At 34.6% G+C, this 25,950-nt stretch overlaps 4 non-coding genes across 4 annotated transcripts; all 4 read left to right on the forward strand.

Moving 5' to 3' along the window:
• The first annotated feature begins 3,978 nt into the window (after positions 1-3,978).
• TRNAS-ACU (transfer RNA serine (anticodon ACU)) lies at positions 3,979-4,052 on the forward strand. Its single transcript has one exon. It is a non-coding gene; the product is annotated as a tRNA-Ser (tRNA).
• Positions 4,053-6,315: 2,263 nt separating this feature from the next.
• TRNAS-ACU (transfer RNA serine (anticodon ACU)) lies at positions 6,316-6,389 on the forward strand. Its single transcript has one exon. It is a non-coding gene; the product is annotated as a tRNA-Ser (tRNA).
• Positions 6,390-19,125: 12,736 nt separating this feature from the next.
• On the forward strand, positions 19,126-19,199 carry TRNAS-ACU (transfer RNA serine (anticodon ACU)). Its single transcript has one exon. It is a non-coding gene; the product is annotated as a tRNA-Ser (tRNA).
• A 5,743-nt stretch (positions 19,200-24,942) lies between these two features.
• Positions 24,943-25,016, forward strand: TRNAS-ACU (transfer RNA serine (anticodon ACU)). Its single transcript has one exon. It is a non-coding gene; the product is annotated as a tRNA-Ser (tRNA).
• Positions 25,017-25,950: the final 934 nt, after the last annotated feature.

Consider the following 25,950-nt stretch of genomic DNA (forward strand, 5'->3'; position numbering starts at 1 on the left):
TTCTGGTGACAATGTAGTTTGTTTTTGTCAATTACCCTTTTAATAATAGGGTAAAGAAAATTAAGTGGATTTTTTAAAGAAAACTATACTGTCAATATACTATTAAAACAAATTAAAATGGTAAAAGTTATTGTACTTTAAGTAAAAATAAAAGAGCAAAAATATCAATCCCAGTTTTGATTAATTAAATGAACAAAAAAAAATGCATATAGCAAAGGATAGTTTCAATCTGCCTACCTCTGGGTTATGGGCCCAGCATGCTTCCATTGCAGTACTCTGCAGCACATGTAAGTGCAAGAGATCCTGAAGCACTCACTCATCATGGGAAAGTACCAATGTGTTTCTTCATTGGTTGATGGAAGAAACATCTTACAAAAACTCTCCAGATTATTGACTTTTTAAAGTTTTTCTAGGAAACGTTCTAGATGTATGCTTATTAGACTTTGTCAGAATGGACTTTTTTTGCAAAGTGTCTCTGTGGCGCAATCGGTTAGTGTGTCCGGCTACTAACCAAAAGGTTGGTGGTTCAATCCCAACCAGGGACGTAATTGACTTTGTTATCAGATTTTGGTGATCTTTAAGTAGACAAGTCAAAATTTCAAACCCCCTGTTATGGTGTAGGGTACCTGGCCTTCTCTGATGTAATCAAAGTTAGATTTGATTCAGTGATTTTATAAAAACAGCTAGGAAGCACAATTTAGCAGTTGGTTGCAGAGAAAAAGAAATATGCTGGCAAAAAAAATCCAATTGAGTGATTAAACAGCTCTTCATTTTCTGGCTTTATTTTTATGCTAACAAATTTGTTCTCTGAAAAGTGTCCACAAAGCCAAGTCTCTGATTAACACCTTTGTAGGGATGGTTTTTCACCTATTACTAAATTAAACTTGCTTCATTGGAAAGGCAGCAAGATGCATCCTCATTTCAATGTCTACTGAAATAATACAGGTTGACACCAGGAAACATAAACGCCACTGCATCCTTGCTGCTTTCTCATGTGGAAGTCTGTTTAATGTGAAAACAAGGTGATATCTAATTAGCACACAGGTAAGGAATTAAGAAAATCTTTATTTAAGGGTGAAAATGTTTCTCACAAAATCGTTGCCCCAATGCATCATTGAAATTCAAGCTGGAAAGATGATTTTAATATATCACTTGTACATTTTGTATTGCTCTTCTGGTGACAATGTAGTTTGTTTTTGTCAATTACCCTTTTAATAATAGGGTAAAGAAAATTAAGTGGATTTTTTAAAGAAAACTATACTGTCAATATACTATTAAAACAAATTAAAATGGTAAAAGTTATTGTACTTTAAGTAAAAATAAAAGAACAAAAATATCAATCCCAGTTTTGATTACTTAAATTAACAAAAAAAAATGCATATAGCAAAGGATAGTTTCAATCTGCCTACCTCTGGGTTATGGGCCCAGCATGCTTCCATTGCAGTACTCTGCTGCACATGTAAGTGCAAGAGATCCTGAAGCACTCAGTCATCATGGGAAAGTACCAATGTGTTTCTTCTTTGGTTGATGGAAGAAACATCTTACAAAAACTCTCCAGATTATTGACTTTTTAAAGTTTTTCTAGGAAACGTTTTAGATGAATGCTTATTAGCCTTTGTCAGTATGGACTTTTGCAAAGTGTCTCTGTGGCGCAATCAGTTAGTGTGTATGGCTATTAACCAAAAGGTTGGTGGTTCAATCCCACCCAGGGACGTAATTGACCTTGTTATCAGATTTTGGTGATCTTTAAGTAGACAAGTCAAAATTTCAAACCCCCTCTTATGGTGTAGGGTACCTGGCCTTCTCTGATGTAATCAGATTTAGATTTGATTCAGTGATTTTATAAAAACAGCTAGGAAGCACAATTTAGCAGTGGGTTGCAGAGAAAAAGAAATATGCTGGCAAAAAAATCCAATTGAGTGATTAAACAGCTCTTCATTTTCTGGCTTTATTTTTATGCTAACAAATTTGTTCTCTGAAAAGTGTCCACAAAGCCAAGTCTCTGATTAACACCTTTGTAAGGATGGTTTTTCACCTATTACTAAATTAAACTTGCTTCATTGGAAAGGCAGCAAGATGCATCCTCATTTCAATGTCTACTGAAATAATACAGGTTGACACCAGGAAACATTAACGCCACTGCATCCTTGCTGCTTTCTCATGTGGAAGTCTGTTTAATGTGAAAACAAGGTGATATCTAATTAGCACACAGGTAATGAATTAAGAAAATCTTTATTTAAGGGTGAAAATGTTTCTCACAAAATCGTTGCCCCAATGCATCATTGAAATTCAAGCTGGAAAGATGATTTTAATATATCACTTGTACATTTTGAATTGCTCTTCTGCTGACAATGTAGTTTGTTTTTGTCAATTACCATTTTAATAATAGGGTAAAGAAAATTAAGTGGATTTTTAAAAGAAAACAATACTTTCAATATACTATTAAAACAAATTAAAATGGTAAAAGTTATTGTACTTTAATGAAAAATAAAAGAGCAAAAATATCAATCCCAGTTTTGGATTACTTTAATTAACAAAAAAAATGCATATAGCAGAGGATAGTTTTAATCTGCCTACCTCTGGGTTATGGGCCCAGCATGCTTCCATTGCAGTACTCTGCTGCACATGTAAGTGCAAGAGATCCTGAAGCACTCACTCATCATGGGAAAGTACCAATGTGTTTCTTCGTTGGTGGATGGAAGAAACATCTTACAAAAACTCTCCAGATTATTGACTTTTTAAAGTTTTTCTAGGAAACATTTTAGATGAATGCTTATTAGCCTTTGTCAGTATAAACTTTTCGCAAAGTGTCTCTGTGGCGCAATCGGTTAGTGTGTCCGGCTACTAACCAAAAGGTTGGTGGTTCAATCCCACCCAGGGACGTAATTGACCTTGTTATCAGATTTTGGTGATCTTTAAGTAGACAAGTCAAAATTTCAAATCCCCTCTTATGGTGTAGGGTACCTGGCCTTCTCTGATGTAATCAGAGTTAGATTTGATTCAGTGATTTTATAAAAACAGCTAGGAAGCACAATTTAGCAGTGGGTTGCAGAGAAAAAGAAATATGCTGGCAAAAAAATCCAATTGAGTGATTAAACAGCTCTTCATTTTCTGGCTTTATTTTTATGCTAACAAATTTGTTCTCTGAAAAGTGTCCACAAAGCCAAGTCTCTGATGAACACCTTTGTAAGGATGGTTTCTCACCTATTACTAAATTAAACTTGCTTCATTGGAAAGGCAGCAAGATGCATCCTCATTTCAATGTCTACTGAAATAATACAGGTTGACACCAGGAAACATTAACGCCAATGCATCCTTGCTGCTTTCTCATGTGGAAGTCTGTTTAATGTGAAAACAAGGTGATATCTAATTAGCACACAGGTAAGGAATTAAGAAAATCTTTATTTAAGGGTGAAGATGTTTCTCACAAAATCGTTGCCCCAATGCATCATTGAAATTCAAGCTGGAAAGATGATTTTAATATATCACTTGTACATTTTGTATTGCTCTTCTGGTGACAATGTAGTTTGTTTTTGTCAATTACCATTTTAATAATAGGGTAAAGAAAATTAAGTGGATTTTTGAAAGAAAACAATACTGTCAATATACTATTAAAACAAATTAAAATGGTAAAAGTTATTGTACTTTAAGTAAACATAAAATAGCTAACATATCAATCCCAGTTTTGGATTACTTTAATTAACAAAAAAAATGCATATAGCAGAGGATAGTTTCAATCTGCCTACCTCTGGGTAATGGGCCCAGCATGCTTCCATTGCAGTACTCTGCTGCACATGTAAGTGCAAGAGATCCTGAAGCACTCACTCATCATGGGAAAGTACCAATGTGTTTCTTCGTTGGTTGATTTAAGAAAATTCTTACAAAAACTCTCCAGATTATTGACTTTTTAAAGTTTTTCTATGAAACGTTCTAGATGAATGCTTATTAGCCTTTGTCAGTATGTACTTTTTGCAAATTGTCTCTGTGGCGCAATCGGTTAGTGTGTCTGGCTACTAACCAAAAGGTTGGTGGTTTAATCCCACCCAGGGACATAATTGACCTTGTGATCAGGTTTTGGTGATATTTAAGTAGACAAGTCAAAATTTCAAACCCCCTCTTATGGTGTAGGGTACCTGGCCTTTTCTGATGTAATCAGAGTTAGATTTGATTCAGTGATTTTATAAAAAAACAGCTAGGAAGCACAATTTAGCAATGGGTTGCAGAGAAAAAAAATATGCTGGCAGAAAAATCCAATTGAGTGATTAAACAGCTCTTCATTTTCTGCCTTTATTTTTATGCTAACAAATTTGTTCTCTAAAAAGTGTCCACAAAGCCAAGTCTCTGATTAACACCTTTGTAGGGATGGTTTTTCACCTATAACTAAATTAAACTTGCTTCATTGGAAAGGCAGCAAGATGCATCCTCATTTCAATGTCTACTGAAATAATACAGGTTGACACCAGGAAACATTAACGCCACTGCATCCTTGCTGCTTTCTCATGTAGAAGTCTGTTTAATGTGAAAACAAGGTGATATCTAATTAGCACACAGGTAAGGAATTAAGAAAATCTTTATTTAAGGGTGAAGATGTTTCTCACAAAATCGTTGCCCCAATGCATCATTGAAATTCAAGCTGGAAAGATGATTTTAATATATCACTTGTACATTTTGTATTGCTCTTCTGGTGACAATGTAGTTTGTTTTTGTCAATTACCCTTTTAATAATAGGGTAAAGAAAATTAAGTGGATTTTTTAAAGAAAACTATACTGTCAATATACTATTAAAACAAATTAAAATGGTAAAAGTTATTGTACTTTAAGTAAAAATAAAAGAGCAAAAATATCAATCCCAGTTTTGATTACTTAAATTAACAAAAAAAATGCATATAGCAAAGGATAGTTTCAATCTGCCTACCTCTGGGTAATGGGCCCAGCATGCTTCCATTGCAGTACTCTGCTGCACATGTAAGTGCAAGAGATCCTGAAGCACTCACTCATCATGGGAAAGTACCAATGTGTTTCTTCGTTGGTGGATGGAAGAAACATCTTACAAAAACTCTCCAGATTATTGACTTTTTAAAGTTTTTCTAGGAAACGTTTTAGATGAATGCTTATTAGCCTTTGTCAGTATGGACTTTCGCAAAGTGTCTCTGTGGCGCAATCAGTTAGTGTGTACGGCTATTAACCAAAAGGTTGGTGGTTCAATCCCACCCATTGACGTAATTGACCTTGTTGTCAGATTTTGGTGATCTTTAAGTAGACAAGTCAAAATTTCAAATCCCCTCTTATGGTGTAGGGTACCTGGCCTTCTCTGATGTAATCAGAGTTAGATTTGATTCAGTGATTTTATAAAAACAGCTAGGAAGCACAATTTAGCAGTGGGTTGCAGAGAAAAAGAAATATGCTGGCAAAAAAATCCAATTGAGTGATTAAACAGCTCTTCATTTTCTGGCTTTATTTTTATGCTAACAAATTTGTTCTCTGAAAAGTGTCCACAAAGCCAAGTCTCTGATGAACACCTTTGTAAGGATGGTTTTTCACCTATTACTAAATTAAACTTGCTTCATTGGAAAGGCAGCAAGATGCATCCTCATTTCAATGTCTACTGAAATAATACAGGTTGACACCAGGAAACATTAACGCCAATGCATCCTTGCTGCTTTCTCATGTGGAAGTCTGTTTAATGTGAAAACAAGGTGATATCTAATTAGCACACAGGTAAGGAATTAAGAAAATCTTTATTTAAGGGTGAAGATGTTTCTCACAAAATCGTTGCCCCAATGCATCATTGAAATTCAAGCTGGAAAGATGATTTTAATATATCACTTGTACATTTTGTATTGCTCTTCTGGTGACAATGTAGTTTGTTTTTGTCAATTACCATTTTAATAATAGGGTAAAGAAAATTAAGTGGATTTTTGAAAGAAAACAATACTGTCAATATACTATTAAAACAAATTAAAATGGTAAAAGTTATTGTACTTTAAGTAAATATAAAATAGCTAACATATCAATCCCAGTTTTGGATTACTTTAATTAACAAAAAAAATGCATATAGCAGAGGATAGTTTCAATCTGCCTACCTCTGGTTAATGTGCCCAGCATGCTTCCATTGCAGTATTCTGCTGCACATGTAAGTGCAAGAGATCCTGAAGCACTCACTCATCATGGGAAAGTACCAATGTGTTTCTTCGTTGGTTGATTTAAGAAAATTCTTACAAAAACTCTCCAGATTATTGACTTTTTAAAGTTTTTCTAGGAAACGTTCTAGATGAATGCTTATTAGCCTTTGTCAGTGTGTACTTTATGCAAATTGTCTCTGTGGCGCAATCGGTTAGTGTGTCTGGCTACTAACCAAAAGGTTGGTGGTTCAATCCCACCCAGGGACATAATTGACCTTGTGATCAGGTTTTGGTGATATTTAAGTAGACAAGTCAAAATTTCAAACCCCCTCTTATGGTGTAGGGTACCTGGCCTTCTCTGATGTAATCAGAGTTAGATTTGATTCAGTGATTTTATAAAAAACAGCTAGGAAGCACAATTTAGCAATGGGTTGCAGAGAAAAAAAATATGCTGGCAGAAAAATCCAATTGAGTGATTAAACAGCTCTTCATTTTCTGCCTTTATTTTTATGCTAACAAATTTGTTCTCTAAAAAGTGTCCACAAAGCCAAGTCTCTGATTAACACCTTTGTAGGGATGGTTTTTCACCTATAACTAAATTAAACTTGCTTCATTGGAAAGGCAGCAAGATGCATCCTCATTTCAATGTCTACTGAAATAATACAGGTTGACACCAGGAAACATTAACGCCACTGCATCCTTGCTGCTTTCTCATGTAGAAGTCTGTTTAATGTGAAAACAAGGTGATATCTAATTAGCACACAGGTAAGGAATTAAGAAAATCTTTATTTAAGGGTGAAGATGTTTCTCACAAAATCGTTGCCCCAATGCATCATTGAAATTCAAGCTGGAAAGATCACTTGTACATTTTGTATTGCTCTTCTGGTGACAATGTAGTTTGTTTTTGTCAATTACCCTTTTAATAATAGGGTAAAGAAAATTAAGTGGATTTTTTAAAGAAAACTATATTGTCAATATACTATTAAAACAAATTAAAATGGTAAAAGTTATTGTACTTTAAGTAAAAATAAAAGAGCAAAAATATCAATCCCAGTTTTGATTACTTAAATTAACAAAAAAAAATGCATATAGCAAAGGATAGTTTCAATCTGCCTACCTCTGGGTTATGGGCCCAGCATGCTTCCATTGCAGTACTCTGCTGCACATGTAAGTGCAAGAGATCCTGAAGCACTCACTCATCATGGGAAAGTACCAATGTGTTTCTTCGTTGGTTGATGGAAGAAACATCTTACAAAAACTCTCCAGATTATTGACTTTTTAAAGTTTTTCTAGGAAACGTTCTAGATGTATGCTTATTAGCCTTTGTCAGTATGTACTTTTTTGCAAAGTGTCTCTGTGGCGCAATCGGTTAGTGTGTCCGGCTACTAACCAAAAGGTTGGTGGTTCAATCCCACCCAGGGATGTAATTGACCTTGTTATCAGATTTTGGTGATCTTTAAGTAGACAAGTCAAAATTTCAAACCCCCTGTTATGGTGTAGGGTACCTGGCCTTCTCTGATGTAATCAGAGTTAGATTTGATTCATTGATTTTATAAAAACAGCTAGGAAGCACAATTTAACAGTGGGTTGCAGAGAAAAAGAAATATGCTGGCAAAAAAAATCCAATTGAGTGATTAAACAGCTCTTCATTTTCTGGCTTTATTTTTATGCTAACAAATTTGTTCTCTGAAAAGTGTCCACAAAGCCAAGTCTCTGATTAACACCTTTGTAGGGATGGTTTTTCACCTATTACTAAATTAAACTTGCTTCATTGGAAAGGCAGCAAGATGCATTCTCATTTCAATGTCTACTGAAATAATACAGGTTGACACCAGGAAACATTAACGCCACTGCATCCTTGCTGCTTTCTCATGTAGAAGTCTGTTTAATGTGAAAACAAGGTGATATCTAATTAGCACACAGGTAAGGAATTAAGAAAATCTTTATTTAAGGGTGAAAATGTTTCTCACAAAATCGTTGCCCCCAATGCATAATTGAAATTCAAGCTGGAAAGATGATTTTAATATATCACTTGTACATTTTGTATTGCTCTTCTGGTGACAATGTAATTTGTTTTTGTCAATTACCATTTTAATAATAGGGTAAAGAAAATTAAGTGGATTTTTAAAAGAAAACAATACTTTCAATATACTATTAAAACAAATTAAAATGGTAAAAGTTATTGTACTTTAATGAAAAATAAAGAGCAAAAATATCAATCCCAGTTTTGGATTACTTTAATTAACAAAAAAAATGCATATAGCAGAGGAAAGTTTTAATCTGCCTAACTCTGGGTTATGGGCCCAGCATGCTTCCATTGCAGTACTCTGCTGCACATGTAAGTGCAAGAGATCCTGAAGCACTCACTCATCATGGGAAAGTACCAATGTGTTTCTTCGTTGGTGGATGGAAGAAACATCTTACAAAAACTCTCCAGAATATTGACTTTTTAAAGTTTTTCTAGGAAACGTTCTAGATGAATGCTTATTAGCCTTTGTCAGTATGTACTTTTGCAAATTGTCTCTGTGGCGCAATCAGTTAGTGTGTACGGCTATAAACCAAAAGGTTGATGGTTCAATCCCACCCAGGGACGTAATTGACCTTGTTATCAGATTTTGGTGATCTTTAAGTAGACAAGTCAAAATTTCAAACCCCCTGTTCTGGTGTAGGGTACCTGGCCTTCTCTGATGTAATCAGAGTTAGATTTGATTCATTGATTTTATAAAAACAGCTAGGAAGCACAATTTAGCAGTGGGTTGCAGAGAAAAAGAAATATGCTGGCAAAAAAAATCCAATTGAGTGATTAAACAGCTCTTCATTTTCTGGCTTTATTTTTATGCTAACAAATTTGTTCTCTGAAAAGTGTCCACAAAGCCAAGTCTCTGATTAACACCTTTGTAGGGATGGTTTTTCACCTATTACTAAATTAAACTTGCTTCATTGGAAAGGCAGCAAGATGCATCCTCATTTCAATGTCTACTGAAATAATACAGGTTGACACCAGGAAACATTAACGCCACTGCATCCTTGCTGCTTTCTCATGTAGAAATCTGTTTAATGTGAAAACAAGGTGATATCTAATTAGCACACAGGTAAGGAATTAAGAAAATCTTTATTTAAGGGTGAAAATGTTTCTCACAAAATCGTTGCCCCCAATGCATCATTGAAATTCAAGCTGGAAAGATGATTTTAATATATCACTTGTACATTTTGTATTGCTCTTCTGGTGACAATGTAGTTTGTTTTTGTCAATTACCCTTTTAATAATAGGGTAAAGAAAATTAAGTGGATTTTTTAAAGAAAACTATACTGTCAATATACTATTAAAACAAATTAAAATGGTAAAAGTTATTGTACTTTAAGTAAAAATAAAAGAGCAAAAATATCAATCCCAGTTTTGATTAATTAAATGAACAAAAAAAAATGCATATAGCAAAGGATAGTTTCAATCTGCCTACCTCTGGGTTATGGGCCCAGCATGCTTCCATTGCAGTACTCTGCTGCACATGTAAGTGCAAGAGATCCTGAAGCACTCACTCATCATGGGAAAGTACCAATGTGTTTCTTCGTTGGTGGATGGAAGAAACATCTTACAAAAACTCTCCAGATTATTGACTTTTTAAAGTTTTTCTAGGAAACGTTTTAGATGAATGCTTATTAGCCTTTGTCAGTATGGACTTTTGCAAAGTGTCTCTGTGGCGCAATCAGTTAGTGTGTACGGCTATAAACCAAAAGGTTGGTGGTTCAATCCCACCCATTGACGTAATTGACCTTGTTATCTGATTTTGGTGATCTTTAAGTAGACAAGTCAAAATTTCAAATCCCCTCTTATGGTGTAGGGTACCTGGCCTTCTCTGATGTAATCAGAGTTAGATTTGATTCAGTGATTTTATAAAAACAGCTAGGAAGCACAATTTAGCAGTGGGTTGCAGAGAAAAAGAAATATGCTGGCAAAAAAATCCAATTGAGTGATTAAACAGCTCTTCATTTTCTGGCTTTATTTTTATGCTAACAAATTTGTTCTCTGAAAAGTGTCCACAAAGCCAAGTCTCTGATGAACACCTTTGTATGGATGGTTTTTCACCTATTACTAAATTAAACTTGCTTCATTGGAAAGGCAGCAAGATGCATCCTCATTTCAATGTCTACTGAAATAATACAGGTTGACACCAGGAAACATTAACGCCAATGCATCCTTGCTGCTTTCTCATGTGGAAGTCTGTTTAATGTGAAAACAAGGTGATATCTAATTAGCACACAGGTAAGGAATTAAGAAAATCTTTATTTAAGGGTGAAGATGTTTCTCACAAAATCGTTGCCCCAATGCATCATTGAAATTCAAGCTGGAAAGATCACTTGTACATTTTGTATTGCTCTTCTGGTGACAATGTAGTTTGTTTTTGTCAATTACCCTTTTAATAATAGGGTAAAGAAAATTAAGTGGATTTTTTAAAGAAAACTATATTGTCAATATACTATTAAAACAAATTAAAATGGTAAAAGTTATTGTACTTTAAGTAAACATAAAAGAGCAAAAATATCAATCCCAGTTTTGATTACTTAAATTAACAAATAAAAATGCATATAGCAAAGGATAGTTTCAATCTGCCTACCTCTGGGTTATGGGCCCAGCATGCTTCCATTGCAGTACTCTGCTGCACATGTAAGTGCAAGAGATCCTGAAGCACTCACTCATCATGGGAAAGTACCAATGTGTTTCTTCGTTGGTGGATGGAAGAAACATCTTTCAAAAACTCTCCAGATTATTGACTTTTTAAAGTTTTTCTAGGAAACGTTTTAGATGAATGCTTATTAGCCTTTGTCAGTATGGACTTTTGCAAAGTGTCTCTGTGGCGCAATCAGTTAGTGTGTACGGCTATAAACCAAAAGGTTGGTGGTTCAATCCCACCCATTGATGTAATTGACCTTGTTATCTGATTTTGGTGATCTTTAAGTAGACAAGTCAAAATTTCAAATCCCCTCTTATGGTGTAGGGTACCTGGCCTTCTCTGATGTAATCAGAGTTAGATTTGATTCAGTGATTTTATAAAAACAGCTAGGAAGCACAATTTAGCAGTGGGTTGCAGAGAAAAAGAAATATGCTGGCAAAAAAATCCAATTGAATGATTAAACAGCTCTTCATTTTCTGGCTTTATTTTTATGCTAACAAATTTGTTCTCTGAAAAGTGTCCACAAAGCCAAGTCTCTGATGAACACCTTTGTATGGATGGTTTTTCACCTATTACTAAATTAAACTTGCTTCATTGGAAAGGCAGCAAGATGCATCCTCATTTCAATGTCTACTGAAATAATACAGGTTGACACCAGGAAACAATAACGCCAATGCATCCTTGCTGCTTTCTCATGTGGAAGTCTGTTTAATGTGAAAACAAGGTGATATCTAATTAGCACACAGGTAAGAAATTAAGAAAATCTTTATTTAAGGGTGAAGATGTTTCTCACAAAATCGTTGCCCCAATGCATCATTGAAATTCAAGCTGGAAAGATGATTTTAATATATCACTTGTACATTTTGTATTGCTCTTCTGGTGACAATGTAGTTTGTTTTTGTCAATTACCATTTTAATAATAGGGTAAAGAAAATTAAGTGGATTTTTGAAAGAAAACAATACTGTCAATATACTATTAAAACAAATTAAAATGGTAAAAGTTATTGTACTTTAAGTAAACATAAAATAGCTAACATATCAATCCCAGTTTTGGATTACTTTAACAAAAAAAAATGCATATAGCAGAGGATAGTTTCAATCTGCCTACCTCTGGTTAATGGGCCCAGCATGCTTCCATTGCAGTACTCTGCTGCACATGTAAGTGCAAGAGATCCTGAAGCACTCACTCATCATGGGAAAGTACCAATGTGTTTCTTCGTTGGTTGATTTAAGAAAATTCTTACAAAAACTCTCCAGATTATTGACTTTTTAAAGTTTTTCTAGGAAACGTTCTAGATGAATGCTTATTAGCCTTTGTCAGTATGGACTTTTGCAAAGTGTCTCTGTGGCGCAATCAGTTAGTGTGTACGGCTATAAACCAAAAGGTTGGTGGTTCAATCCCACCCATTGATGTAATTGACCTTGTGATCAGGTTTTGGTGATATTTAAGTAGACAAGTCAAAATTTCAAACCCCCTCTTATGGTGTAGGGTACCTGGCCTTTTCTGATGTAATCAGAGTTAGATTTGATTCAGTGATTTTATAAAAAAACAGCTAGGAAGCACAATTTAGCAATGGGTTGCAGAGAAAAAAAATATGCTGGCAGAAAAATCCAATTGAGTGATTAAACAGCTCTTCATTTTCTGCCTTTATTTTTATGCTAACAAATTTGTTCTCTAAAAAGTGTCCACAAAGCCAAGTCTCTGATTAACACCTTTGTAGGGATGGTTTTTCACCTATAACTAAATTAAACTTGCTTCATTGGAAAGGCAGCAAGATGCATCCTCATTTCAATGTCTACTGAAATAATACAGGTTGACACCAGGAAACATTAACGCCACTGCATCCTTGCTGCTTTCTCATGTAGAAGTCTGTTTAATGTGAAAACAAGGTGATATCTAATTAGCACACAGGTAAGGAATTAAGAAAATCTTTATTTAAGGGTGAAGATGTTTCTCACAAAATCGTTGCCCCAATGCATCATTGAAATTCAAGCTGGAAAGATGATTTTAATATATCACTTGTACATTTTGTATTGCTCTTCTGGTGACAATGTAGTTTGTTTTTGTCAATTACCCTTTTAATAATAGGGTAAAGAAAATTAAGTGGATTTTTTAAAGAAAACTATACTGTCAATATACTATTAAAACAAATTAAAATGGTAAAAGTTATTGTACTTTAAGTAAAAATAAAAGAGCAAAAATATCAATCCCAGTTTTGATTACTTAAATTAACAAAAAAAATGCATATAGCAAAGGATAGTTTCAATCTGCCTACCTCTGGGTAATGGGCCCAGCATGCTTCCATTGCAGTACTCTGCTGCACATGTAAGTGCAAGAGATCCTGAAGCACTCACTCATCATGGGAAAGTACCAATGTGTTTCTTCGTTGGTGGATGGAAGAAACATCTTACAAAAACTCTCCAGATTATTGACTTTTTAAAGTTTTTCTAGGAAACGTTTTAGATGAATGCTTATTAGCCTTTGTCAGTATGGACTTTCGCAAAGTGTCTCTGTGGCGCAATCAGTTAGTGTGTACGGCTATTAACCAAAAGGTTGGTGGTTCAATCCCACCCATTGACGTAATTGACCTTGTTGTCAGATTTTGGTGATCTTTAAGTAGACAAGTCAAAATTTCAAATCCCCTCTTATGGTGTAGGGTACCTGGCCTTCTCTGATGTAATCAGAGTTAGATTTGATTCAGTGATTTTATAAAAAACAGCTAGGAAGCACAATTTAGCAATGGGTTGCAGAGAAAAAAAATATGCTGGCAGAAAAATCCAATTGAGTGATTAAACAGCTCTTCATTTTCTGCCTTTATTTTTATGCTAACAAATTTGTTCTCTGAAAAGTGTCCACAAAGCCAAGTCTCTGATTAACACCTTTGTAGGGATGGTTTTTCACCTATAACTAAATTAAACTTGCTTCATTGGAAAGGCAGCAAGATGCATCCTCATTTCAATGTCTACTGAAATAATACAGGTTGACACCAGGAAACATTAACGCCACTGCATCCTTGCTGCTTTCTCATGTAGAAATCTGTTTAATGTGAAAACAAGGTGATATCTAATTAGCACACAGGTAAGGAATTAAGAAAATCTTTATTTAAGGGTGAAAATGTTTCTCACAAAATCGTTGCCCCCAATGCATCATTGAAATTCAAGCTGGAAAGATGATTTTAATATATCACTTGTACATTTTGTATTGCTCTTCTGGTGACAATGTAGTTTGTTTTTGTCAATTACCCTTTTAATAATAGGGTAAAGAAAATTAAGTGGATTTTTTAAAGAAAACTATACTGTCAATATACTATTAAAACAAATTAAAATGGTAAAAGTTATTGTACTTTAAGTAAAAATAAAAGAGCAAAAATATCAATCCCAGTTTTGATTAATTAAATGAACAAAAAAAAATGCATATAGCAAAGGATAGTTTCAATCTGCCTACCTCTGGGTTATGGGCCCAGCATGCTTCCATTGCAGTACTCTGCTGCACATGTAAGTGCAAGAGATCCTGAAGCACTCACTCATCATGGGAAAGTACCAATGTGTTTCTTCGTTGGTGGATGGAAGAAACATCTTACAAAAACTCTCCAGATTATTGACTTTTTAAAGTTTTTCTAGGAAACGTTTTAGATGAATGCTTATTAGCCTTTGTCAGTATGGACTTTTGCAAAGTGTCTCTGTGGCGCAATCAGTTAGTGTGTACGGCTATAAACCAAAAGGTTGGTGGTTCAATCCCACCCATTGACGTAATTGACCTTGTTATCTGATTTTGGTGATCTTTAAGTAGACAAGTCAAAATTTCAAATCCCCTCTTATGGTGTAGGGTACCTGGCCTTCTCTGATGTAATCAGAGTTAGATTTGATTCAGTGATTTTATAAAAACAGCTAGGAAGCACAATTTAGCAGTGGGTTGCAGAGAAAAAGAAATATGCTGGCAAAAAAATCCAATTGAGTGATTAAACAGCTCTTCATTTTCTGGCTTTATTTTTATGCTAACAAATTTGTTCTCTGAAAAGTGTCCACAAAGCCAAGTCTCTGATGAACACCTTTGTATGGATGGTTTTTCACCTATTACTAAATTAAACTTGCTTCATTGGAAAGGCAGCAAGATGCATCCTCATTTCAATGTCTACTGAAATAATACAGGTTGACACCAGGAAACATTAACGCCAATGCATCCTTGCTGCTTTCTCATGTGGAAGTCTGTTTAATGTGAAAACAAGGTGATATCTAATTAGCACACAGGTAAGGAATTAAGAAAATCTTTATTTAAGGGTGAAGATGTTTCTCACAAAATCGTTGCCCCAATGCATCATTGAAATTCAAGCTGGAAAGATCACTTGTACAGTTTGTATTGCTCTTCTGGTGACAATGTAGTTTGTTTTTGTCAATTACCCTTTTAATAATAGGGTAAAGAAAATTAAGTGGATTTTTTAAAGAAAACTATATTGTCAATATACTATTAAAACAAATTAAAATGGTAAAAGTTATTGTACTTTAAGTAAACATAAAAGAGCAAAAATATCAATCCCAGTTTTGATTACTTAAATTAACAAATAAAAATGCATATAGCAAAGGATAGTTTCAATCTGCCTACCTCTGGGTTATGGGCCCAGCATGCTTCCATTGCAGTACTCTGCTGCACATGTAAGTGCAAGAGATCCTGAAGCACTCACTCATCATGGGAAAGTACCAATGTGTTTCTTCGTTGGTGGATGGAAGAAACATCTTTCAAAAACTCTCCAGATTATTGACTTTTTAAAGTTTTTCTAGGAAACGTTTTAGATGAATGCTTATTAGCCTTTGTCAGTATGGACTTTTGCAAAGTGTCTCTGTGGCGCAATCAGTTAGTGTGTACGGCTATAAACCAAAAGGTTGGTGGTTCAATCCCACCCATTGATGTAATTGACCTTGTTATCTGATTTTGGTGATCTTTAAGTAGACAAGTCAAAATTTCAAATCCCCTCTTATGGTGTAGGGTACCTGGCCTTCTCTGATGTAATCAGAGTTAGATTTGATTCAGTGATTTTATAAAAACAGCTAGGAAGCACAATTTAGCAGTGGGTTGCAGAGAAAAAGAAATATGCTGGCAAAAAAATCCAATTGAATGATTAAACAGCTCTTCATTTTCTGGCTTTATTTTTATGCTAACAAATTTGTTCTCTGAAAAGTGTCCACAAAGCCAAGTCTCTGATGAACACCTTTGTATGGATGGTTTTTCACCTATTACTAAATTAAACTTGCTTCATTGGAAAGGCAGCAAGATGCATCCTCATTTCAATGTCTACTGAAATAATACAGGTTGACACCAGGAAACAATAACGCCAATGCATCCTTGCTGCTTTCTCATGTGGAAGTCTGTTTAATGTGAAAACAAGGTGATATCTAATTAGCACACAGGTAAGAAATTAAGAAAATCTTTATTTAAGGGTGAAGATGTTTCTCACAAAATCGTTGCCCCAATGCATCATTGAAATTCAAGCTGGAAAGATGATTTTAATATATCACTTGTACATTTTGTATTGCTCTTCTGGTGACAATGTAGTTTGTTTTTGTCAATTACCATTTTAATAATAGGGTAAAGAAAATTAAGTGGATTTTTGAAAGAAAACAATACTGTCAATATACTATTAAAACAAATTAAAATGGTAAAAGTTATTGTACTTTAAGTAAACATAAAATAGCTAACATATCAATCCCAGTTTTGGATTACTTTAACAAAAAAAAATGCATATAGCAGAGGATAGTTTCAATCTGCCTACCTCTGGTTAATGGGCCCAGCATGCTTCCATTGCAGTACTCTGCTGCACATGTAAGTGCAAGAGATCCTGAAGCACTCACTCATCATGGGAAAGTACCAATGTGTTTCTTCGTTGGTTGATTTAAGAAAATTCTTACAAAAACTCTCCAGATTATTGACTTTTTAAAGTTTTTCTAGGAAACGTTCTAGATGAATGCTTATTAGCCTTTGTCAGTATGGACTTTTGCAAAGTGTCTCTGTGGCGCAATCAGTTAGTGTGTACGGCTATAAACCAAAAGGTTGGTGGTTCAATCCCACCCATTGATGTAATTGACCTTGTGATCAGGTTTTGGTGATATTTAAGTAGACAAGTCAAAATTTCAAACCCCCTCTTATGGTGTAGGGTACCTGGCCTTTTCTGATGTAATCAGAGTTAGATTTGATTCAGTGATTTTATAAAAAAACAGCTAGGAAGCACAATTTAGCAATGGGTTGCAGAGAAAAAAAATATGCTGGCAGAAAAATCCAATTGAGTGATTAAACAGCTCTTCATTTTCTGCCTTTATTTTTATGCTAACAAATTTGTTCTCTAAAAAGTGTCCACAAAGCCAAGTCTCTGATTAACACCTTTGTAGGGATGGTTTTTCACCTATAACTAAATTAAACTTGCTTCATTGGAAAGGCAGCAAGATGCATCCTCATTTCAATGTCTACTGAAATAATACAGGTTGACACCAGGAAACATTAACGCCACTGCATCCTTGCTGCTTTCTCATGTAGAAGTCTGTTTAATGTGAAAACAAGGTGATATCTAATTAGCACACAGGTAAGGAATTAAGAAAATCTTTATTTAAGGGTGAAGATGTTTCTCACAAAATCGTTGCCCCAATGCATCATTGAAATTCAAGCTGGAAAGATGATTTTAATATATCACTTGTACATTTTGTATTGCTCTTCTGGTGACAATGTAGTTTGTTTTTGTCAATTACCCTTTTAATAATAGGGTAAAGAAAATTAAGTGGATTTTTTAAAGAAAACTATACTGTCAATATACTATTAAAACAAATTAAAATGGTAAAAGTTATTGTACTTTAAGTAAAAATAAAAGAGCAAAAATATCAATCCCAGTTTTGATTACTTAAATTAACAAAAAAAATGCATATAGCAAAGGATAGTTTCAATCTGCCTACCTCTGGGTAATGGGCCCAGCATGCTTCCATTGCAGTACTCTGCTGCACATGTAAGTGCAAGAGATCCTGAAGCACTCACTCATCATGGGAAAGTACCAATGTGTTTCTTCGTTGGTGGATGGAAGAAACATCTTACAAAAACTCTCCAGATTATTGACTTTTTAAAGTTTTTCTAGGAAACGTTTTAGATGAATGCTTATTAGCCTTTGTCAGTATAGACTTTCGCAAAGTGTCTCTGTGGCGCAATCAGTTAGTGTGTACGGCTATTAACCAAAAGGTTGGTGGTTCAATCCCACCCATTGACGTAATTGACCTTGTTGTCAGATTTTGGTGATCTTTAAGTAGACAAGTCAAAATTTCAAATCCCCTCTTATGGTGTAGGGTACCTGGCCTTCTCTGATGTAATCAGAGTTAGATTTGATTCAGTGATTTTATAAAAACAGCTAGGAAGCACAATTTAGCAGTGGGTTGCAGAGAAAAAGAAATATGCTGGCAAAAAAATCCAATTGAGTGATTAAACAGCTCTTCATTTTCTGGCTTTATTTTTATGCTAACAAATTTGTTCTCTGAAAAGTGTCCACAAAGCCAAGTCTCTGATGAACACCTTTGTAAGGATGGTTTTTCACCTATTACTAAATTAAACTTGCTTCATTGGAAAGGCAGCAAGATGCATCCTCATTTCAATGTCTACTGAAATAATACAGGTTGACACCAGGAAACATTAACGCCAATGCATCCTTGCTGCTTTCTCATGTGGAAGTCTGTTTAATGTGAAAACAAGGTGATATCTAATTAGCACACAGGTAAGGAATTAAGAAAATCTTTATTTAAGGGTGAAGATGTTTCTCACAAAATCGTTGCCCCAATGCATCATTGAAATTCAAGCTGGAAAGATGATTTTAATATATCACTTGTACATTTTGTATTGCTCTTCTGGTGACAATGTAGTTTGTTTTTGTCAATTACCATTTTAATAATAGGGTAAAGAAAATTAAGTGGATTTTTGAAAGAAAACAATACTGTCAATATACTATTAAAACAAATTAAAATGGTAAAAGTTATTGTACTTTAAGTAAATATAAAATAGCTAACATATCAATCCCAGTTTTGGATTACTTTAATTAACAAAAAAAATGCATATAGCAGAGGATAGTTTCAATCTGCCTACCTCTGGTTAATGTGCCCAGCATGCTTCCATTGCAGTATTCTGCTGCACATGTAAGTGCAAGAGATCCTGAAGCACTCACTCATCATGGGAAAGTACCAATGTGTTTCTTCGTTGGTTGATTTAAGAAAATTCTTACAAAAACTCTCCAGATTATTGACTTTTTAAAGTTTTTCTAGGAAACGTTCTAGATGAATGCTTATTAGCCTTTGTCAGTATGTACTTTTTGCAAATTGTCTCTGTGGCGCAATCGGTTAGTGTGTCTGGCTACTAACCAAAAGGTTGGTGGTTCAATCCCACCCAGGGACATAATTGACCTTGTGATCAGGTTTTGGTGATATTTAAGTAGACAAGTCAAAATTTCAAACCCCCTCTTATGGTGTAGGGTACCTGGCCTTCTCTGATGTAATCAGAGTTAGATTTGATTCAGTGATTTTATAAAAAACAGCTAGGAAGCACAATTTAGCAATGGGTTGCAGAGAAAAAAAATATGCTGGCAGAAAAATCCAATTGAGTGATTAAACAGCTCTTCATTTTCTGCCTTTATTTTTATGCTAACAAATTTGTTCTCTAAAAAGTGTCCACAAAGCCAAGTCTCTGATTAACACCTTTGTAGGGATGGTTTTTCACCTATAACTAAATTAAACTTGCTTCATTGGAAAGGCAGCAAGATGCATCCTCATTTCAATGTCTACTGAAATAATACAGGTTGACACCAGGAAACATTAACGCCACTGCATCCTTGCTGCTTTCTCATGTAGAAGTCTGTTTAATGTGAAAACAAGGTGATATCTAATTAGCACACAGGTAAGGAATTAAGAAAATCTTTATTTAAGGGTGAAGATGTTTCTCACAAAATCGTTGCCCCAATGCATCATTGAAATTCAAGCTGGAAAGATCACTTGTACATTTTGTATTGCTCTTCTGGTGACAATGTAGTTTGTTTTTGTCAATTACCCTTTTAATAATAGGGTAAAGAAAATTAAGTGGATTTTTTAAAGAAAACTATATTGTCAATATACTATTAAAACAAATTAAAATGGTAAAAGTTATTGTACTTTAAGTAAAAATAAAAGAGCAAAAATATCAATCCCAGTTTTGATTACTTAAATTAACAAAAAAAAATGCATATAGCAAAGGATAGTTTCAATCTGCCTACCTCTGGGTTATGGGCCCAGCATGCTTCCATTGCAGTACTCTGCTGCACATGTAAGTGCAAGAGATCCTGAAGCACTCACTCATCATGGGAAAGTACCAATGTGTTTCTTCGTTGGTTGATGGAAGAAACATCTTACAAAAACTCTCCAGATTATTGACTTTTTAAAGTTTTTCTAGGAAACGTTCTAGATGTATGCTTATTAGCCTTTGTCAGTATGTACTTTTTTGCAAAGTGTCTCTGTGGCGCAATCGGTTAGTGTGTCCGGCTACTAACCAAAAGGTTGGTGGTTCAATCCCACCCAGGGATGTAATTGACCTTGTTATCAGATTTTGGTGATCTTTAAGTAGACAAGTCAAAATTTCAAACCCCCTGTTATGGTGTAGGGTACCTGGCCTTCTCTGATGTAATCAGAGTTAGATTTGATTCATTGATTTTATAAAAACAGCTAGGAAGCACAATTTAACAGTGGGTTGCAGAGAAAAAGAAATATGCTGGCAAAAAAAATCCAATTGAGTGATTAAACAGCTCTTCATTTTCTGGCTTTATTTTTATGCTAACAAATTTGTTCTCTGAAAAGTGTCCACAAAGCCAAGTCTCTGATTAACACCTTTGTAGGGATGGTTTTTCACCTATTACTAAATTAAACTTGCTTCATTGGAAAGGCAGCAAGATGCATTCTCATTTCAATGTCTACTGAAATAATACAGGTTGACACCAGGAAACATTAACGCCACTGCATCCTTGCTGCTTTCTCATGTAGAAGTCTGTTTAATGTGAAAACAAGGTGATATCTAATTAGCACACAGGTAAGGAATTAAGAAAATCTTTATTTAAGGGTGAAAATGTTTCTCACAAAATCGTTGCCCCCAATGCATAATTGAAATTCAAGCTGGAAAGATGATTTTAATATATCACTTGTACATTTTGTATTGCTCTTCTGGTGACAATGTAATTTGTTTTTGTCAATTACCATTTTAATAATAGGGTAAAGAAAATTAAGTGGATTTTTAAAAGAAAACAATACTTTCAATATACTATTAAAACAAATTAAAATGGTAAAAGTTATTGTACTTTAATGAAAAATAAAGAGCAAAAATATCAATCCCAGTTTTGGATTACTTTAATTAACAAAAAAAATGCATATAGCAGAGGAAAGTTTTAATCTGCCTAACTCTGGGTTATGGGCCCAGCATGCTTCCATTGCAGTACTCTGCTGCACATGTAAGTGCAAGAGATCCTGAAGCACTCACTCATCATGGGAAAGTACCAATGTGTTTCTTCGTTGGTGGATGGAAGAAACATCTTACAAAAACTCTCCAGAATATTGACTTTTTAAAGTTTTTCTAGGAAACGTTCTAGATGAATGCTTATTAGCCTTTGTCAGTATGTACTTTTGCAAATTGTCTCTGTGGCGCAATCAGTTAGTGTGTACGGCTATAAACCAAAAGGTTGATGGTTCAATCCCACCCAGGGACGTAATTGACCTTGTTATCAGATTTTGGTGATCTTTAAGTAGACAAGTCAAAATTTCAAACCCCCTGTTCTGGTGTAGGGTACCTGGCCTTCTCTGATGTAATCAGAGTTAGATTTGATTCATTGATTTTATAAAAACAGCTAGGAAGCACAATTTAGCAGTGGGTTGCAGAGAAAAAGAAATATGCTGGCAAAAAAAATCCAATTGAGTGATTAAACAGCTCTTCATTTTCTGGCTTTATTTTTATGCTAACAAATTTGTTCTCTGAAAAGTGTCCACAAAGCCAAGTCTCTGATTAACACCTTTGTAGGGATGGTTTTTCACCTATTACTAAATTAAACTTGCTTCATTGGAAAGGCAGCAAGATGCATCCTCATTTCAATGTCTACTGAAATAATACAGGTTGACACCAGGAAACATTAACGCCACTGCATCCTTGCTGCTTTCTCATGTAGAAATCTGTTTAATGTGAAAACAAGGTGATATCTAATTAGCACACAGGTAAGGAATTAAGAAAATCTTTATTTAAGGGTGAAAATGTTTCTCACAAAATCGTTGCCCCCAATGCATCATTGAAATTCAAGCTGGAAAGATGATTTTAATATATCACTTGTACATTTTGTATTGCTCTTCTGGTGACAATGTAGTTTGTTTTTGTCAATTACCCTTTTAATAATAGGGTAAAGAAAATTAAGTGGATTTTTTAAAGAAAACTATACTGTCAATATACTATTAAAACAAATTAAAATGGTAAAAGTTATTGTACTTTAAGTAAAAATAAAAGAGCAAAAATATCAATCCCAGTTTTGATTAATTAAATGAACAAAAAAAAATGCATATAGCAAAGGATAGTTTCAATCTGCCTACCTCTGGGTTATGGGCCCAGCATGCTTCCATTGCAGTACTCTGCTGCACATGTAAGTGCAAGAGATCCTGAAGCACTCACTCATCATGGGAAAGTACCAATGTGTTTCTTCGTTGGTGGATGGAAGAAACATCTTACAAAAACTCTCCAGATTATTGACTTTTTAAAGTTTTTCTAGGAAACGTTTTAGATGAATGCTTATTAGCCTTTGTCAGTATGGACTTTTGCAAAGTGTCTCTGTGGCGCAATCAGTTAGTGTGTACGGCTATAAACCAAAAGGTTGGTGGTTCAATGCCACCCATTGACGTAATTGACCTTGTTATCTGATTTTGGTGATCTTTAAGTAGACAAGTCAAAATTTCAAATCCCCTCTTATGGTGTAGGGTACCTGGCCTTCTCTGATGTAATCAGAGTTAGATTTGATTCAGTGATTTTATAAAAACAGCTAGGAAGCACAATTTCGCAGTGGGTTGCAGAGAAAAAGAAATATGCTGGCAAAAAAATCCAATTGAGTGATTAAACAGCTCTTCATTTTCTGGCTTTATTTTTATGCTAACAAATTTGTTCTCTGAAAAGTGTCCACAAAGCCAAGTCTCTGATGAACACCTTTGTATGGATGGTTTTTCACCTATTACTAAATTAAACTTGCTTCATTGGAAAGGCAGCAAGATGCATCCTCATTTCAATGTCTACTGAAATAATACAGGTTGACACCAGGAAACATTAACGCCAATGCATCCTTGCTGCTTTCTCATGTGGAAGTCTGTTTAATGTGAAAACAAGGTGATATCTAATTAGCACACAGGTAAGGAATTAAGAAAATCTTTATTTAAGGGTGAAGATGTTTCTCACAAAATCGTTGCCCCAATGCATCATTGAAATTCAAGCTGGAAAGATCACTTGTACATTTTGTATTGCTCTTCTGGTGACAATGTAGTTTGTTTTTGTCAATTACCCTTTTAATAATAGGGTAAAGAAAATTAAGTGGATTTTTTAAAGAAAACTATATTGTCAATATACTATTAAAACAAATTAAAATGGTAAAAGTTATTGTACTTTAAGTAAACATAAAAGAGCAAAAATATCAATCCCAGTTTTGATTACTTAAATTAACAAATAAAAATGCATATAGCAAAGGATAGTTTCAATCTGCCTACCTCTGGGTTATGGGCCCAGCATGCTTCCATTGCAGTACTCTGCTGCACATGTAAGTGCAAGAGATCCTGAAGCACTCACTCATCATGGGAAAGTACCAATGTGTTTCTTCGTTGGTGGATGGAAGAAACATCTTTCAAAAACTCTCCAGATTATTGACTTTTTAAAGTTTTTCTAGGAAACGTTTTAGATGAATGCTTATTAGCCTTTGTCAGTATGGACTTTTGCAAAGTGTCTCTGTGGCGCAATCAGTTAGTGTGTACGGCTATAAACCAAAAGGTTGGTGGTTCAATCCCACCCATTGATGTAATTGACCTTGTTATCTGATTTTGGTGATCTTTAAGTAGACAAGTCAAAATTTCAAATCCCCTCTTATGGTGTAGGGTACCTGGCCTTCTCTGATGTAATCAGAGTTAGATTTGATTCAGTGATTTTATAAAAACAGCTAGGAAGCACAATTTAGCAGTGGGTTGCAGAGAAAAAGAAATATGCTGGCAAAAAAATCCAATTGAATGATTAAACAGCTCTTCATTTTCTGGCTTTATTTTTATGCTAACAAATTTGTTCTCTGAAAAGTGTCCACAAAGCCAAGTCTCTGATGAACACCTTTGTATGGATGGTTTTTCACCTATTACTAAATTAAACTTGCTTCATTGGAAAGGCAGCAAGATGCATCCTCATTTCAATGTCTACTGAAATAATACAGGTTGACACCAGGAAACAATAACGCCAATGCATCCTTGCTGCTTTCTCATGTGGAAGTCTGTTTAATGTGAAAACAAGGTGATATCTAATTAGCACACAGGTAAGAAATTAAGAAAATCTTTATTTAAGGGTGAAGATGTTTCTCACAAAATCGTTGCCCCAATGCATCATTGAAATTCAAGCTGGAAAGATGATTTTAATATATCACTTGTACATTTTGTATTGCTCTTCTGGTGACAATGTAGTTTGTTTTTGTCAATTACCATTTTAATAATAGGGTAAAGAAAATTAAGTGGATTTTTGAAAGAAAACAATACTGTCAATATACTATTAAAACAAATTAAAATGGTAAAAGTTATTGTACTTTAAGTAAACATAAAATAGCTAACATATCAATCCCAGTTTTGGATTACTTTAACAAAAAAAAATGCATATAGCAGAGGATAGTTTCAATCTGCCTACCTCTGGTTAATGGGCCCAGCATGCTTCCATTGCAGTACTCTGCTGCACATGTAAGTGCAAGAGATCCTGAAGCACTCACTCATCATGGGAAAGTACCAATGTGTTTCTTCGTTGGTTGATTTAAGAAAATTCTTACAAAAACTCTCCAGATTATTGACTTTTTAAAGTTTTTCTAGGAAACGTTCTAGATGAATGCTTATTAGCCTTTGTCAGTATGTACTTTTTGCAAATTGTCTCTGTGGCGCAATCGGTTAGTGTGTCTGGCTACTAACCAAAAGGTTGGTGGTTCAATCCCACCCAGGGACATAATTGACCTTGTGATCAGGTTTTGGTGATATTTAAGTAGACAAGTCAAAATTTCAAACCCCCTCTTATGGTGTAGGGTACCTGGCCTTCTCTGATGTAATCAGAGTTAGATTTGATTCAGTGATTTTATAAAAAACAGCTAGGAAGCACAATTTAGCAATGGGTTGCAGAGAAAAAAAATATGCTGGCAGAAAAATCCAATTGAGTGATTAAACAGCTCTTCATTTTCTGCCTTTATTTTTATGCTAACAAATTTGTTCTCTAAAAAGTGTCCACAAAGCCAAGTCTCTGATTAACACCTTTGTAGGGATGGTTTTTCACCTATAACTAAATTAAACTTGCTTCATTGGAAAGGCAGCAAGATGCATCCTCATTTCAATGTCTACTGAAATAATACAGGTTGACACCAGGAAACATTAACGCCACTGCATCCTTGCTGCTTTCTCATGTAGAAGTCTGTTTAATGTGAAAACAAGGTGATATCTAATTAGCACACAGGTAAGGAATTAAGAAAATCTTTATTTAAGGGTGAAGATGTTTCTCACAAAATCGTTGCCCCAATGCATCATTGAAATTCAAGCTGGAAAGATGATTTTAATATATCACTTGTACATTTTGTATTGCTCTTCTGGTGACAATGTAGTTTGTTTTTGTCAATTACCCTTTTAATAATAGGGTAAAGAAAATTAAGTGGATTTTTTAAAGAAAACTATACTGTCAATATACTATTAAAACAAATTAAAATGGTAAAAGTTATTGTACTTTAAGTAAAAATAAAAGAGCAAAAATATCAATCCCAGTTTTGATTACTTTAATTAACAAAAAAAATGCATATAGCAGAGGATAGTTTCAATCTGCCTACCTCTGGGTAATGGGCCCAGCATGCTTCCATTGCAGTACTCTGCTGCACATGTAAGTGCAAGAGATCCTGAAG

The sequence above is a fragment of the Pseudophryne corroboree genome, unplaced genomic scaffold (genome assembly GCF_028390025.1).
Source record: "Pseudophryne corroboree isolate aPseCor3 unplaced genomic scaffold, aPseCor3.hap2 scaffold_890, whole genome shotgun sequence".
Classification (NCBI taxonomy): Eukaryota; Metazoa; Chordata; class Amphibia; order Anura; family Myobatrachidae; genus Pseudophryne; species Pseudophryne corroboree.